The following is a 17,976-nucleotide window of genomic DNA, read 5'->3' as shown; positions in this document are numbered from 1 at the left end:
AGCCGCCTGGCTCTGCAGTCCCAGCCCGATGGCTGCGGCCCCCACCCCGCCTCTCTGACGAGACCATCGTAGGCGCCTCAGCGGAGAGTCACTGGGACCCCGGGAGTCTCCTCCTGGCCCAAGGCAGCCCCTCTGCCCGCCGTGTTCGCTCTGCTGACGCCTTGGGGACCAGACCAAAGACTGGGGTCCTGACCTCACTGGCATTAAACATTAAATATCCCGGGCCTTTTCTGTCAAAGACGGAGCCCTGGAATGATTCCAGAGGATTATGTTCTTGTAACCTAAACACCTCTCCACAGTTCCCTCCGGATGCAGGAATCTTCTTTGCTCGTAATGGAGGATGGTCTTAGGAGGTGTTTCTGAGCCTTGGTCTCCACCCCAGAAGTGGATGCATTCCAGCCAGGAAGGAACTGATCCCCAAATAGCGTCTGCAGGTTTTGAAGGTATCGTATCAGTAATATCTCCCATTTCATTTTTTATGGTATTTGTTCGGTGCTTACTAGGCGCCAGGCACTGCACTAAGTGCTGGGGTAGATACAAGCTAATCAGGTTGAATATAGTCCATGTCCTATATGAGGGACATGGTCTTAATGTTTTTTAGATGAGGCACAGAGAGGTTAAGTGACTTGCCCAAAGTCACACAGCAGGTAAATGACAGAGCTGGGCTTAGAACCCAGGTCCTCTAACTCCTAGGCCCATACTCCTTCCACTAGGCCACACTGCTTCTCAGCCTCTTCTCCCACAGAGCTCAAAATACTTGCAGATAAATTATCTCTTTTGATTCATTCATTCATTCAATCGTATTTAGTGAGTACTTACTGTGTGCAGAGCACTGTCCTAAGCGCTTGGAAAGTACACTTCGGCAACAGATAGAGACAATCCCTACCCAACAAAGGGCTCGCATTCTAGAAGGGGGAGACAGGCAACAAAACAAAACAAGTATTCAGGTATCAATACCATCAAAATAGACAAATAGTACAGTGCTCTGCACACAGTAAGTGCTCAATAAATACAATTGAATGAATGAATGAATAAATAGAATTATAGATACGTACATATAATTAATAAGATAAATAGAATAATAAATATATACAAATATACACAAGTGCTGTGGGGTAGGGAAAGGGGTAGAGCAGAGAGAGGGAGTAGGGGTGATGGGGAGGGGAGGAGGAGCAGAGGAAAAGGGGGGCCAAATCTGGGAAGGTCTCCTGGAGGTGGTGAGCTCTCAGTAGGGCTTTGAAGGGGGGAAATGTGCTAGTTTGGTGGGAGTGAGGAGGGAGAGCATTCCAGGACAGAGGTAAGATGTGGGCCAGGGGTCGACGGTAGGATAGGCGAGAAAGAGGCCCAGTGAGGAGGTTAGCGGCGGCAGAGGAGCAGAGTATGTGGGCCGAGCTGTAGAAGGAGAGAAGTGAGGTGAGGTAGGAGGGGGCGAGGTGATGGAGAGCTTTGAAGCCAATAGTGAGGAGTTTTTGCTTCAAGCGAAGATTGATAGGCAACTGCTAGAGATTTTTGAGGAGGGGAGTGACATGCCCAGAGCGTTTCTGCAGAAAGATAATCCGGGCAGCACAGTGAAGTGTAGACTGAAATGGGGAGAGATAGGAGGAAGGGATTTGATCTCACACGAGGTAAAAAAATTAGTACCCTCATCTTGCAATTGAAGAAACTGAGACATAGAGAGGCTAAGTGTCTTGCTGAGGTCACCCAGCCCATGGGTGACAGGGCCGGGATTGGGCCATAGGTTCCCGGAGCCCTAGCCACCGGACTCAGTGCGTCCCTTTCTCAAAAACGAGATGGCGAGGCAAGACAGGATGCACATCTGCTTTCCTGGCTCTGGGTGATCGCTTTGACGAACACGGCCTGCCTGAATTCACCATTGGCACGCTGTAGCGAGGCACTTCTGTGTTGCCATGGCACCCCTGGATCAGTAGGAGAGCTGTGTGTGTGTGTGCGCTGCGTTTCACGGTGAGTGACGTACAGTGGGAATGCAACTCCCTCCCCTCCTGCTCTCCCCACCCAGGTGTTCCCAATCCCTGATGGGCAGGTGGAGGAGGGGCACGGGAATCTTCCAGAAGATTCGCCACAGCAACTGCTGAGACCTCTGGAACCCTAATGCCAGGGAGACCGCGGGCAAAGAGAAGCAGCGGAGGGAAACGTCGGACTTGATCCGTCCAGCAGAACTGGAAATCGGTGCCGGTCGGCTGAGTCTCGGTGGGCGGGAGAGAGGGAGGAGAGGCGGCCAGCTAGGGCCAAGTAAGGTCGGGGCTGGCCAGAGCTTGGGCTCTGTCCCACGTGAGTGAGAGGCTTTCACTTGCGTTCATTTATTCAATCATATTTATTGAGCGCTTACTGTGTGCAAAGCACTGTATTAAGTCGCTTGGGAGGGGAACAATATAACAACAAACAGACACATTCCTGCCCACAGTCACAGTCTAGAGGGGGAGACAGATGTTAGTATAAATAAATAAATGGATAAATAACTAAATAAATTATAGCTATATACATATGTGCTGTGGGGATGGGAGGGAGGATGAATGAAGAAGCAAGTAAGATCCGGACTGAAGGGAGTGGGAGAAGAGGAGAGGAGGGTTTAGTCAGGGAAGGCTTCTTGGAGGAGATGGGCATTCAGTAAGGCTTCAAAGTAGGGCACACTCTCAGCGAAGCCCAGTCAATGGCCGCTTGTCGAGCCCGGACATGCCTTGGCTGGCCCGGAAGGAGCAACGTATGACACGCGCTACCCAAGCATCATGGCACAGAGCACTGGCCTGGGAATCTGAAAGTCATGGGTTCTAATCCCGGCTCTGCCACTTGTCTACAGTGTGGCCTTGGGCAAGTCCCTTCACTTCTCTGTTCCTCAGTTACCTCATCTGTAAATGGGGATTAAGACTATGAGCCCCATGGAGCATTCATTCATTCATTCATTCAATCACATTTATTGAGCATTAACTGTGTGCAGAGCACTGTACTAAGCGCTTGGGAAGCACAAGTAGGCAACAGAGACGGTCCCTACCCAACAATGGGCTCACAGTCTAGAAGCAGAGGGACTGTGTCCAATCCAATTACCTTGTATCTACCTCAGCGCTTAGTACAGTGACTGGCACATAGTATGCACTCAACAAATACCACAATTATCATTATTATTATTACCGTAATGATTCTGACTGAACCTTTCATGGCAATCCACAGGACCCAGGGTGACTCACCAAGGGCCTCCCAAACTTTCCTCAATCCAGAGCCATTATGCCCCCATCCCTCAAACGTCCAGAACACAGAGGCCTTGTCCAAGACGCAGGATTTGGCACAGGAGCTGAGGTGGATGGAGACTGGGTGTTTCAAATGAAAATACCCGGCATGAAAGAAGCCCAGTGGCATATCAGTGTCAAGCAGTGGACAGATGGGCTGACAACTGGACAATCTGGTTGGAAACTGGGAGAAATCCCCCCCATCTGCAGTCTAAAAGGACTGGCTATAATATGATTAACTGTGGTATTTGTTAAGCATTTACTATATGCCAAGAATGGTACTAAGCACAGGGTCCCCTCTGGACTCTAAGCTCATTGTGGGCAGGGAATGTGTCTGTTTATTGTTATATTATACTCTCCCAAATAAGTGCTTAGTTCAGTGCTCAATAAATATGATTGACTGACCGACTGATAAAACGCAATCAGATTGGACACAGTCCCTGTCCTACAATGTAAGGGGGAGGAGAGCAAGTACTGAATCCCCATTTTACAGATGAGGAAACTGAGCCCCAGAGAAGTGAAGTATCTCACCCACAGCCAGCAGGCAGGTGGGGGAGCCATCATCTCATGCTGATGGTCTCTCCACTAGGCCCTGCTGCTTCTAGCTTCTAGCACTCCAGACAGGAGGGCCAACAGGGTTAAAGGGGCTGGAATGGTTAAAAACCAGGGTCTTTTTGTTCTGGTCGGTGGCTAGCAGTAATAATAATAACAATAATGATGGCATTTATTAAGTGCTTACTATGTGCAAAGCACTGTTCAGGTTACAAGGTGATCAGGTTGTCCCACCGGGGGCTCACAGTCTTAATCCCCATTTTACAGATGAGAGAACTGAGGCACAGAGAAGTTAAGTGACTTGCCCAAAGTCACACAGCTGGCAATTGGTGGAGCCGGGATTTGAACCCATGAACTCTGACTCCAAAGCCCGGGCTCTTTCCACTGAGCAACGCTGCTTCCTTAGGAACCCAGCCCAGACCATTTTCCAGCCTAAACCAGTGCCCAGCCCAGACCATTGGCCTGCTCAGACTATTGTCCAGCCCAGAACATTGCCCAGTCCAAACCATTTCCCAGCCCTGACCATTGTCCAGTCCAGACCCCTGTCCAGCCATTCCACTGCCCAGCCCTAACCACTGCCCACCCCAATCCATTGCCCAGGACATGGTCCAGTCAGCCCATTGTCTAGGTCCAAAGGGACAGTCCCAAATCAGAGCACTTTGAAAACTCCACGCTACAGCCTGACACTACGGCGAGGACCAGGAGGCTAGAGCTCTCAATTCCCATCATCAACCTTAGCAGGATTTCTCAAAATTTTACAGTATACAGAGCACCACCCTGAATAATAATAATAATTTCGGCATTTGTTAAACGCTTACTATGTGCAAAGCACTGTTCTAAGCACTGGGGTGGTTACAAGGTGATCAGGTTGTCCCACAGGGGGCTCACAGTTTTAATCCCCGTTTTACATATGAGGTAACGGAGGCACAGAGAAGTGAAGTGACTTGCCCAAAGTCACACAGCTGACCGTTGGCGGAGGCGGGATTTGAACCCATGACCTCTGACTACAAAGCCCGGGCTCTTTCCACTGAGCCACGCGGCATCCGTGTTATAGTACAGATGCAGTCTCTGACTCCAGTGGCCTTACCGCCCCTTCAATATTGGCAATATTTTAGAGGAGAGAAGCAGTGTGACTTAATAGAAAGAGCATGGGCCTAGGTGTCAGGAAGACCTGGGTTCTTATCCCAGCTCTGCCACATGTCTGATGGGTGACCTTAGGCAAGTCACTTCACTTCTCCGGGCCTCAGTTACCTCACCTTTAAAATGGGGATTACAAGTGCGAGCCTCAAGTGGGCCAACCTGATTAACCTGTGTCTACCCCAGCGCTTAGAACAAGTACCATAATTATCATTATTATTACTAGGAGAGTAATATTTTAGACTGTGAGCCCACTGTTGGGTAGGGACTGTCTCTATATGTTGCCAACTTGTACTTCCCAAGCGCTTAGTACAGTGCTCTGCACACAATAAGCACTCAATAAATATGATTGATGATGATGATGGGAGAAGACAGATAAACGTAGAACAGGGTAATCAACTCATAGTTACCCAAAATGGAACAGAGAGGAGCAGATTCTGGCTTGTGCTGTCTGGTGGGGAGGCAATTGGAGAAAGCTGGCAAAATCATCAAGGGAAATCTAAAGCTAAGAGTTCAAGGTAGAGAGGGAGGTAAGTATTGTACTCTCCCAAGTGCTTAGTACAGGGCTATGCACTTATTAAATCCCATTGGTTGATTGATTGAATGATTGAGGTGAGATGTTTGGTGCATAGAGAGGGAACTTCCAGGCCTAAGGCTCGGAGTTGGGAAAGGGGATGTGTAGAGTAGGGGGTGATAAGCCCAGCAGGAAATGGTAACATCCTGGTAAGGTGAGCCAGTGGGTGGAAATGAGCTTAAAGTCTCTTGGGGGAGCCTGGAATTGATCAATGTGGCCTGGTGTAGAGAGCGAAGACCCAGGAGTCCGAGGATCTGGGTTCTAATCCCAACTCTGTCACTTACCTGCTGTGTGACCATGGGCAAGTCACTTCACTTCTCTAGACATCAATTTCTTCAACTGTAAATTGAAGGAATTTTGCATAAATAAAATAAATGCCGGTTCTCCTTCCCCTTTAGACTTCAAAGCCTTACTGAAGGCATGTCTCCTCCGAGAGGCCTTCTCATTCCCCTCTGCGTCACCCTGACATGCTCCCTTTATTCATCCCCAGGCCCTACAGCACTTATATACATATTCATTCATTCAATCGTATTTATTGAGTGCTTACTGTGTGCAGAGCACTGTACTAAGCTCTTGGGAAGTACAAATCAGCAATGTATAGAGACTGTCCCTCCCCAACAACCAGCTCCCCATCTAGAAGGGGGAGACAGACAACAAAACAAAACAGATGGGTGTCAATACCAACAGAATAAATAAAATTATAGCCATATACACATCATTAATAAAATAAATATGGTAAATATGTACAAATAAAATAGAGTAATAAATATGTACAAATATATACAAGTGTTGTGGGGAGGGGAAGGAAGTAGGGCAGAGGGAGGGAGGGAGGCGATGGGGAGAGGAGGAGGAGGAAGAGAGGAAAAAGGGGGGCTCAGTCTGGGAAGGCCTCCTGGAGGAGGTAAGATCTCAGTAGGGCTTTGAAGGGAGGAAGAGAGCTAGTTTGGCGGATGTGAGGAGGGAGGGCTTTCCGGGCCAGGGGAAGGACGTGGGCCGGGGGTCGACGGCGGGACAGGCGAGAATGAGGAGGTTAGCGGCAGAGGAGTGGAGGATGCGAGCTGGGCTGGAGAAGGAAAGAAGGGAGATGAGGTAGGAGGGGGCGAGGTGATGGAGAGTCTTGAAGCTGAGAGTGAGGAGTTTTTGCTTGATTCAAAGGTTGACAGGCAACTACTGGAGATTTTTGAGGGGAGTGACATGCCCAGAGCATTTTTGTACAAAGATAATCCAGGCATCAGAGTGAAGTATAGACTGAAGCGGGGAGAGACAGGAGGATGGGAGATGAGAGAGGAGACCGATGCAGTAATCCAGTCGGGATTGGATGAGAGACTGAACCAGCAAGGTAGTGGTTTGGATGGAGAGGAAAGGGAGTCTTGGTGATGTTTTGGAGGTGAGACTGCCAGGTTTTGGTGACGGATTGGACGTGAGGGGTGAATGAGAGAGCAGAGACAAGGATGACACCAAGTTGCAGGTTTGTGAGACAGGAAGGATGGTAGTGCCGTCTACAATGAGGGGAAAGTCAGGGAGAGGACAGGATTTGGGAGGGAAGATAAGGAGCTCAGTCTTGGACATGCTGAGTTTTAGATGGCAGGCAGACATCCAGATGGAAATGTCCATATCTGTAATTTATTTGTGTATATTAATGTTTGTCTCCTCCTCTAGACTGTAAGCTAGTTGTGGACAAGAAACGTGTCTGTTTATTGTTGTATTGCACTATTCCAAGAGTTTAGTACAGTGCTCTGCACATAGTAAGTGCTCAATAATACCATTGAATGAATGAATACAAGTAGATAGGCTATAAACCCCATCCCCAAGGAAGGGAAAATGGGGGTTCTGCAAGCATATTAGCACATGTGTGATTTTTCTTTAATAAAAATTTCCAGAGGGCTGGACTCCACCTTTCCTTTTCCCCCAGTAAGGACAAACCCATTCTTCCTCAGGAGCACAGTGGATGCCCCGGTGACAGACAGAGGGGGAATGCGTTTCCCATTAAGCGCTTAGTACAGTGCACTGCACATAGTAAGTGCTCAATGAATACGATTGATTGATTAGTAGCCCAGAGGAGGCGGCTGAGACCCAGGCCTTAATTTATGGAAACACCTTGCAAATTCAGAGAGCTCTGACACTTTTTTAAACAGGCCCGCAGCCCTGCCGTGTTAAACCCACGGGCGCTACCGTACAGCCTGACTGCCTTCCCAGACACTGAAGGTTTTTCCAAATATATGTTCTCTCATCTCTCAGGCACAAAAATAAACTTCTCCTCTGTTTTGAAAATTTTTTAAAAATTATTTCAGCCCTGGGCAAGGTTTTCAGGAGAGACCCAAGAGTCTGGGGCTTTGGGAGCATCTGGTTTCTGGCCAGCAGGGTCAAATATGGTAACTGATTTTCTACGTTACGTGGGACAGGAACTGTGTCCAACCTGATTAATTTGCAGTTACCCCAGCGTTTAGCAGAGGGCCTGGCACAAAGTAAGTGCCTAAGAAATCCCATTAAAAAAAAAGCCCTTGGGAGGATCCAGGGCACTGAGTTCAGGAGATCCTGAGGGAGAATCTGGAGCGCTGAATTCAAAAGATCCAGAGCTCTCTGAAGGACAGGGACCGTATCGAATTCCCACCTACATATTCTTTCCTGGGGCTTAGGACAGTGTTTGGCCCTGAGTCTTAATCAATACTATTACTACTACCACTGTTGGTATGTGAAATAATCAGATCAGACATGGTCTCTGAACTTTATGGGGCTCACAGTTTAAGAGGGAGGGAGAAAAGATATTGAATCTTCATTTTAAAGATGAGGGAACTGAGGTACAGAGAGGTCAGATCACGCAGGAGGTAAGCATCAGAGCCAGGATTAGAACACAGGTCTCCGAGCATCAAGTTCCGGGCTCTTTCCACTCACCCATGCTGCTTCTTTAAGGAAGGAATGAATTAGAAAATGCTTCAGCCACTGAATTGAAGTCCATTATTCAGGGCGTGAAACATAGGAAGCACCCAATAGATTTTCTTTGTAATGGTTTGGTCCCAAACTAAATTAGGACACAGGGCAGGGGAAGCACACACACACACAAACACATGTACACATACACACACAATCAAATGCACACACACGTGCACGCCAACACCTATACAAACACACTCATACACACACGAGGTTCTGGAGTTTCCCACGGGGAGAGTTCGGTGCCCATCTTAGAAGCAGATGTTGTTGACTTCTGACCATCAGTCCCAGCGGTAGCAAGATCAACTATGCCAAAAATGAGGTATTTTTGTGGGGGGGTAAAGTTTGTCAACCTGCTCTTCCTATTCCAGCAATTGGATGAGTAGCATGGTAGTGGTGGAGGTGGTGGTGGTGGTAATAATAACAATAATAATAATGATAATAATGATAATAATGGCATTTGTTAAGTGCTTACTATGTGCAAAGCACTATTCTAAGCGCTGGGGAGGATACAGCAGGAAAAGATACAGCACGTGGAAAAGAGCCCGGGCTTTGGAGTCAGAGGTCATGGGTTCAAATCCCAGCTCCGCCAATTGTCAGCTGTGTGACTTTGGGCAAGTCACTTCACTTCTCTGGGCCTCAGTTCCCTCATCTGTAAAATGGGGATTAAGACTGTGAGCCCCCCGTGGGACAACCTGATCACCTTGTAACCTCCCCAGAACTTAGAACAGTGCTTTGCACATAGTAAGAGCTTAATAAATGCCATTATTATTATTATTAACAAATATAATAATAATAATTATTATTATTATTATTACCAAGCACTCCACAGAGTACATTACAACAGAGTCGGTAGACACCATTTCCCTTCCTCAAGGATCTTACAGTTGGCTTTTAGCCCAATCAACAAATAAATCAATGGTATTTATTGAGCATTTATTTATCAATCAATGGTATTTATTGAGTGTGTGGAGAAAGAGTACTGTACTAAGACCTCTTTGATGGCATTTGTTAAGCACTTTTCTTGTCTTATGCTGTCGAGTCGCCTCTGACCCGTAGCGACTCCATGGACACATCTCTCCCAGAACGACCCACTCTCCATCTACAATCATTCCGGTCATTTATCCTTAGAGTTTTCTTGGTAAAAGTATGGAAGTGGTTTACCACTGCCTCTTTCCACGCAGTAAATTTGAGTCTCCGTCCTTGACGCTCTCCCACGCTGCCGCTGCCCATCTGAGGTGAGTTTTGACTTATAGCAGATTGCCTGCCACTCACTAGCCACTGCCCAAGCTAGGAATGGAAATGGGGGATTAAGCGTTTACTATGTGTTAAACGTTACTCTAAGCGTTGGGGTTGATACAAGATAATTAGGTTGAACAATGTCCCTGCCCTGCATTCATTCATTCATTCATTCAATCGTATTTATCGAGCGCTTTCTGTGTGCAGAGCACTGTACTAAGCGCTTGGGAAGTACAAGGTGGCAACATATAGAGACGGCCCCTACCCAACAGCGGGCTGCATGGGGCTCACAGCCTAAGTAGGAGGGAGAACAGGAGAACTGAGGCACAGAGATGTGAAGTGACTTCCCCAAGGTTACACAGTAACATATACAGGTACATATAATATACATATATAATAATATATGCATGTACATATTACCTGTATATAGTAATATACAGGTAATATGTACCTGTATATAATAGTATACACAGGTACATATTATCTGTATATATGTATATATGTTTGTACATATTTATTACTCTATTTATTTTACTTGTACATATTTATTCTATTTGTTTTATTTTGTTAATATGCCTTGTTTTGTTGTCTGTCTCCCCCTTCTAGGCTGTGAACCCGCTGTTGGGTAGGGACCGTCTCTATATGTTGCCAACTTGTACTTCCCAAGCACTTAGTCCAGTGCTCTGCACACAATAAGTGCTCAATAAATATGATTGAAGAATGAATGAATGAATGCAGGACAGGGACATTGTTCAACCTAATTAACTTGTATCAACCCCAACGCTTAGAGTAATGTTTAACACATAGTTAACGCATTTGGCAGAGCTGGGAAGCAGCATGGCCTTGTGGACAGAGCACAGGTTCTAATTATGGCTCCTCCACTTGTCTGCTGTATGACCTTGGGCAAGTCATTTCTCTTCACTGTGCCTCAATTACCTCATGTGTACAGTGGGAATTTCCCTCTCAGGGTCACACCTGCTGAGTTTCCTGTACTCTACCGGTCTCGAGTACGGGAGGGAAAGTCAAGCAGAGGCCTACCCATTCCATTCCTAGCTTGGCCAGTGGCTAGCGAGTGGAAGGCCATCTGCTACAAGTCGAAATTCACCTGTGCTGGGCAGCAGCAGCATGGAAGAGAGTCAGAGATGCAAGTTTGCTGTGGGGAAGGAGGCGATGGTAAACCAATTCTGGATTTTTACCAAGAAAACTCTATGGATCCACTACCGGAACGATTGCAGATGGAGGTTGGGTCTTCTGGGAGAGATGTATCCGTGGGGCCGCTATGGGTCGGAGACGACTTGACAACATAAGACAAGACAAGATAATGGGGATTAAGATTGTGAGCCCCATGTGGGACATAGACTGTGTCCAACCTCCTTAGCTTATTTCTACCCCAGTGCTTAGTACAATGTGCAGTGCCCAGTGTGTAGAACAGTGCTTGGCACATGGTAAGTGCTTAACAAATACCATCATTATTATTGCAATGCCTGGTACGTAGTGAGTGTTTAACAAATGCCATAGAAAAAGACCCAAATCCTTAACCACCCAGGCCGGGCCATGCTGCTTCTCAAGAGCTTAGAAGAATACAATACAGCAGACTCAACAGACATGTTCCCCACCCATAACAACCTTACAGTCTAAAGGGGAAGACAGACATTAGTATATATGAAGGATTTATAATATATAATTTATAGCTACATATATAAGTGCCATGGGACTGAAGATAGGGTGGATAAAGGATAAGCGTCCAACTGCAGTAGTGATAGTATTTATTGCATCTACATTTACGAAGCACTATTCTAGCAAATTGCAAAGCACTGTACTAGTTGCTAGGAAAAAATGCACTGGTTGAAAATTAGACATGGTCCCTGGCCCCCAAGCTTGATTTATAATAATAATAATTGTGGTATTTGTTAAGTGCTTACTATGTGCCAAACACTGTTCTAAACTCCGGGGTTGATACAAGATCATCAGATTGGACAGAGTTCCTTTCCCACATGAGGCTCACAGTCTTAATCCTCATTTTACAGAGGCTAGAACTGTGGCACAGAAAAGTGAAGTGACTTGCCCAAGGTCACACAGCAGACAAGTGGTGGAGCCAGGATTAGAACCCAGGTCCTTCTGACTCCCAGGACTGGGCTCTATCCATTAAGCCACGCTGTTTCTCAGCCTCCTACGGAAGGATTCTCTGGAACTGACTGATTACACGCCTCATCGGTCCGTAAAGCCTGGCTGATTCGGTGACAGTCATTTGCAAGTCTTCCTGGGTTTGTGCCTCTAGGGCACCGTCATCTGAGTATGGTAATTCCGGTAATTCTTGAATTTCTCTTTCTAAGATTTTGGGTGGTGCTTGAAGTCTGCTGAGTTGGAAGTGTTTCTGAAAGAAGCAAGAAATGTATGCCAACTAGCACCTAGGTAACTCATTGTATCCTTCAGTTTGAACGCACTTAATCAATCAGTGGTATTTATTGAGCACTTACTGTGTGCAAACTCGATCTCAGCCCTCAAATCTAGCGGAGGGGAGACAGATATCAATCAATCTATGGTATTTATTAAGCACTTACTTTGTTCAGAGCCCTGTGCTGAGCACTTGGGAGGCTACAACACAACATCATCATCATCAATCGTATTTATTGAGCACTTACTATGTGCAGAGCACTGTACTAAGCACTTGGGAAGTACAAATTGGTAACATATAGAGACAGTCCCTACCCAACAGTGGGCTCACAGTCTAAAAGGGGGAGACAGAGAACAAAACCAAACATACTAACAAAATAAAATAAATAGGATAGATATGTACAAATAAAATAAACAAATAGAGTAATAAATATGTACAAACATATATGCATATATACAGGTGCTGTGGGGAAGGGAAGGAGGTAAGATGGGGGGGATGGAGAGGAGGAAGAGGGGGAGAGGAAGGAAGGGGCTCAGTCTGGGAAGGCCTCCTGGAGGAGGTGAGCTCTCAGCAGGGCCTTGAAGGGAGGAAGAGAGCTAGCTTGGCGGATGTGGGGAGGGAGGGCATTCCAGGCCAGGGGGATGACATGGGCCGGCGGTCAATGGCAGGACAGGTAAGAATGAGGTACGGTGAGGAGATTATCAGCAGAGGAGCGGAGGGTGCGGGCTGGGCTGGAGAAGGAGAGAAGGGAGGTGAGGTAGGGGGGGCGAGGTGATGGAGAGCCTTGAAGCCCAGGGTGAGGAGTTTCTGCCTGATGCGCAGATTGATTGGTAGCCACTGGAGATTTTTGAGGAGGGGAGTAATATGCCCAGAGCGTTTCTGAACAAAGATAATCCGGGTAGCAGCATGAAGTATGGATTGAAGTGGCGAGAGACACGAGGATGGGAGATCAGAGAGAACGCTGATGCAGTAGTCCAGATGGGATAGGATGAGAGCTTGAATGAGCAGGGTAGCGGTTGGGATGGAGAGGAAAGAGCGGATCTTGGCAATGTTGTGGAGCTGAGACCGGCAGGTTTTGGTGACGGCTTGGATGTGAGGGGTGAATGAGAGAGCGGAGTCGAGGATGACACCAAGGTTGCGGGCTTGTGAGATGGGAAGGATGGTAGTGCAGTCAACAAAGATGGGAAATCAGGGAGAGTGCAAGGTTTGGGAGGGAAGACAAGGAGTTCAGTCTTCGACATGTTGAGCTTTAGGTGGCGGGCAGACATCCAGATGGAGATGTCCTGAAGGCAGGAGGAGATGCGAGCCTGGAGAGAGGGGGAGAGAGCAGGGGCAGAGATGTAGATCTGGGTGTCATCAGCGTAGAGATGATAGTTGAAGCCGTGGGAGCGAATGAGGTCACCAAGGGAGTGCGTGTAGATCGAGAACAGAAGGGGACCAAGCACTGAACCTTGGGGAACCCCCACAGTAAGAGTATGGGAGGGGGAGGAGGAGCCTGCAAAAGAGACTGAGAAAGAAACCGGAGAGGTAAGAGGAGAACCAGGAGAGGACGGAGTCTGTGAAGCCAAGGTCAGATAGCGTGTTGAGAAGAAGGGGGTGGTCCACAGTGTCAAAGGCAGCTGAGAGGTGGAGGAGGATTAGGACAGAGTATGAGCCGTTGGATTTGGCAAGCAGGAGGTCATTGGTGACCTTTGAGAGGGCAGTTTCCGTGGAATGTAGGGGACGGAAGCCAGACTGGAGGGGGTCGAGGAGAGAGTTGTTGTTGAGGAATTCTAGGCAGCGCGTGTAGACAACTCGTTCAAGGAGTTTGGAAAGGAATGGTAGGAGGGATATGGGACGATAACTAGAAGGTGAGGTGGGGTCAAGAGAGGGTTTTTTTAGGATGGGAGAGACATGGGCATGTTTGAAGGCAGAGGGGAAGGAACCAGTGGAGAGTGAGTGGTTGAAGATGGAAGTTAAGGAGGGGAGAAGGGATGGAGCGAGAGATTTCATGAGATGAGAGGAAATGGGGTCAGAAGCACAGGTGGCCGGAGTAGCACTTGAGAGGAGGGAGGAGAGCTCCTCTGAGGTTACTGCTGGGAAGGATGGGAGAGTAGCAGAGAATGTTGAGAGCCGGGCGGATGGAGAAAGGGGGGAAGAGACTTTGGGGAGGTCGGACCTGATGGATTTAATTTTGTTAATGAAGTAGGAGGCCAGATTGTTGGGGGTGAGGGAAGGAGGAGGGGGAGGAACCGGGGGCCTGAGAAGGGAGTTGAGTGTACGGAAGAGCTGGCGGGGGTGATGGGCATGGGTGTCAATAAGGGAGGAGAAATAGTTGGTATGGAGAACAGAGTTGGTATGCACATTCCCTGCTCGCAACGAGCTTTCAGTCTAGACAGATATTAAAATAAGGTACAGATAGGGAAAATGGCATTCATTCTTTCATCCATTCAATCGTATTTATTGAGCGCTTACTGTGTGCAGAGCACTGTACTAAGCACTTGGGAAGTACAAGTTGGCAACATCTAGGGACGGTCCCTACCCAACAGCAGGCTCACAGTCTGGAAGGGGGAGACAGACAACAAAACAAAACATATTAACAAAATAAAATCAATAGAATAAATATGTACAAATAAAATAAATAAATAGAGTAATAAATATGTACAAACATCTATACATATCTACAGGTGCTGTGGGGAGGGGAAGGAGGTAAGGCGGGGGGATGGGGAGGGGAAGAAGGGGGAAAGGAAGGAAGGGGCTCAGTCTGGGAAGGCCTCCTGGAGGAGGTGAGCTCTCAGTAGGGCCTTGAAGGGAGGAAGAGAGCTAGCTTGGCGGATGGGCAGAGGGAGGCCATTCCAGGCCAGGGGGATGATGTGGGCCAGGTGTCGACGGCGGGACAGGCGAGAATGAGGCACGGTGAGGAAATTAGCGGCAGAGGAGTGGAGGGTGTGGGCTGGGCTGGAGAAGGAGAGTATAAGGATTTGTACACAAGTGTCACGGGGCTGGAGTAACAAAGTGCTTAAGGGATACAGACCTGAGTATGTAGGCAACGCAGGAGGGAGAAGAAAAGAAGGGAAGGCCTCTTGGAGGAGATACGATTTTAGTCAGGCTTTTGAGGGTAATAATAATGATATGTGTTCGTTCATTCATGCATTCATTCATTTAATCGTATTTATTGGGAGTTTACCACGTGCAGAGCCCTCTACTAAGTGCCCGAGAGAGAACAATACAACAATAATAATAATAATGGCATTTATTAAGCACTTACTATGTGCAAAGCACTGTTCTAAGTGCTGGAGAGGTTACAAGGTGATCAGGTTGTCCCACGTGGGGCTCACAGTCTTCATCCCCATTTTACAGATGAGGTCACTGAGGCACAGAGAAGTTAAGTGACTTGCCCAAAGTCACACAGCTGACAACTGGCGGAGCTGGGATTTGAACCCATGACCTCTGACTCCAAAGCCCGGGCTCTTTCCACTGAGCCATGCTGCTTCAAAACTCCCTCCTCCTTCATATCCAACGGACCACCACTGGAGAAGCAGTTTGGGTTAATAGATAGAGCACAGGCCTAGGAGTCAGAAGGACCTGGGTTCTAATCCTGGCTCAGGAACATATACATTCTTCACATGCTTCATACACATACATGTGCTTCAGAAACATACACATTCTCTGTCCACAGCTAGCTTAAATTCATTCACTCATTCAATCATTTATTGAGCACTTACTGTGTGCAGAGCACTGTACTAAGCACTCATTCAATCATTTATTGAGCACTTACTGTGTGCAGAGCACTGTACTAAGCGTTTGGAAAGTACAGTTCAGCAACAGAGGCAATCCCTGCCCACAACAGGCTCACAGTCTATAGGAGGGGGAGACAGGCTTCAAAACAAGTAAACAGGCATCAGTAGCATCAGTATAAATAAATGGAATTATAGATACATGCACATCATTAATAAAAATAAATAGAATTATAATTATAAATATGTACATATAATAATGATAATAATGATAGCATTTATTAAGCACTGACTATGTACAAAGCACTATTCTAAGCGCTGGGTAGGTTACAAGGTGATCAGGTTGTCCCATGCGGGGTTCACAGTCTTAATCCCCATTTTACAGATGAGGTAACCGAGGCACAGAGAAGTTAAGTGACTTGCCCAAAGTCACACAGCTGACAATATGTACACAAGTGCTGTGGGGCGGGGAGGGGGGTGAAATGAGACAGTTGGGACGATGGGGAGGGGAGGGAAATGGGGGCTTAGTCTGGGAAGACCTCAACCTGGAGAGGTGGGAGACAGTCTAGAGTGGGAGATAGACATTAATATAAATAAATGAATGACAGATATGTATTTAAGTACTGGGGGCTGGGAAAGAGGAAAAACAAAGGGAGCAAGTCAGGGGTTACTATGTGCCAAGCACTGTTCTAAGCACTGGGGTAGATACAAGTTAATCAGATTGAACATAGTCCCTGTCCCACATAATAAAAATAATAATGATGGCATTTGTTAATCGCTTACTATTCATCCATTCATTCAACCTTATTTATTGAGGACTTACTGTGTGCAAAGCACTGTTCTAAGCACTGGGGGGATACAAGGTGATCAGGTTGTCCCACGTGGGGCTCATAGTCTTAATCCCTATTTTACAGACGAGGTAACTGAGGCTCAGAGAAGTTAAGCGACTTGCCCAAGGTCACCCAGCAGATACGTGGCAGAGCCAGGATTAGAACCCAGGTCCTTCTGACTCCTAGGCCTGGGCTCTATCTATTAGCCCAAGCTGCTTCTCCAGTGGTGGTCCGTTGGATATGAAGGAGGAGGGAGTTCTGGGTTAGAGGGAGGACATGGGCATAGGATTGGTGGTGAGACAGATGGGATCAAGGTAAAGTGATCACTGGAGGAGTGAAATGTGTGGGCTGGGTTGTAATAATAATAATAATAATAATAATAATAATAATAATAATAATGGCATTTGTTAAGTGTTTACTATGTGCAAAGCACTGTTCTAAGCGCTGGGGGGGATACAAGGTGATCAGGTTGCCCCACATGAGGCTCACAGTCGTAATCCCCATTTTACAGATGAGGTAACCGAGGCTCAGAGAAGTTAAGTGACTTGCCCAAGGTCACACAGCAGACATGTGGCGGAGCTGGGATTCGAACCCATGACCTCTGACTCCAAAGCCTGTTCTCTGTCCACTGAGCCGATTGTAGTAGATTAGCAAAGTGAAGTAGGAAGGGAAGGGCTGATTGAGCGCCTTAAAATTCTTGTCGAAGAGTTTCTGTTTAATACGGAGATTCCTTCATTCATTCAATCGTATTTATTGAGCGCTTACTGTGTGCAGAGCACTGTACTAAGTGCTTGGGAAGTTCAAGTCGGCAACATATAGAGACAACCCCTGCCCACAATGGGCTCACGGTCTAGAAGAGGGGAGAAAGACATCAAAACAAGCAAGGTGTGTGGGCTGGGTTGTAGTTCATTCATTCATTCATTCATTCAATAGTATTTATTGAGCGCTTACTGTGTACAGAGCACTGTACTAAGCGCTTGGGAAGTCCAAGTCGGCAACATATAGAGTCAGTCCCTACCCAACAACGGGCTCACAGTCTAGAAGGGGGGAGACGGACAACAAAACAAAACATGTAGACAGGTGTCAAAACCATCAGAATAAACAGAATTTTAGCTATATGCCCATCATTAATAAAATAGACTAGTAAATATGTACAAGTAAAATAAATAGAGTAATAAATCTGTACAAATATGTACAAGGGCTGTAGGGAGGGGAAGGAGGTTGGGTGGGGAGATGGGGAGGAGAAGAGGAAAAAGGAGGCTCAGTCTAGGAAGGCCTCCTGGAGGAGGTGAGCTCTCAGTAGGGCTTTGAAGGAAAGAAGAGAGCTAGTAGGGATGTGGGGGAGGGCGAACAAAGGTGTTTG

General features: G+C 47.1%; 1 non-coding gene across 1 annotated transcript; it reads left to right on the top strand.

Annotated features, from left to right (window-relative positions):
- The first annotated feature begins 10,629 nt into the window (after positions 1-10,629).
- Positions 10,630-10,767, top strand: LOC119929197. The gene has a single exon (XR_005451333.1). It is a non-coding gene; the product is annotated as a small nucleolar RNA SNORA7 (small nucleolar RNA).
- Positions 10,768-17,976: the final 7,209 nt, after the last annotated feature.

This window comes from Tachyglossus aculeatus, chromosome 5 (genome assembly GCF_015852505.1).
Source record: "Tachyglossus aculeatus isolate mTacAcu1 chromosome 5, mTacAcu1.pri, whole genome shotgun sequence".
Lineage (NCBI taxonomy): Eukaryota > Metazoa > Chordata > Mammalia > Monotremata > Tachyglossidae > Tachyglossus > Tachyglossus aculeatus.
This window is presented reverse-complemented; position numbering and strand designations above follow the sequence as displayed.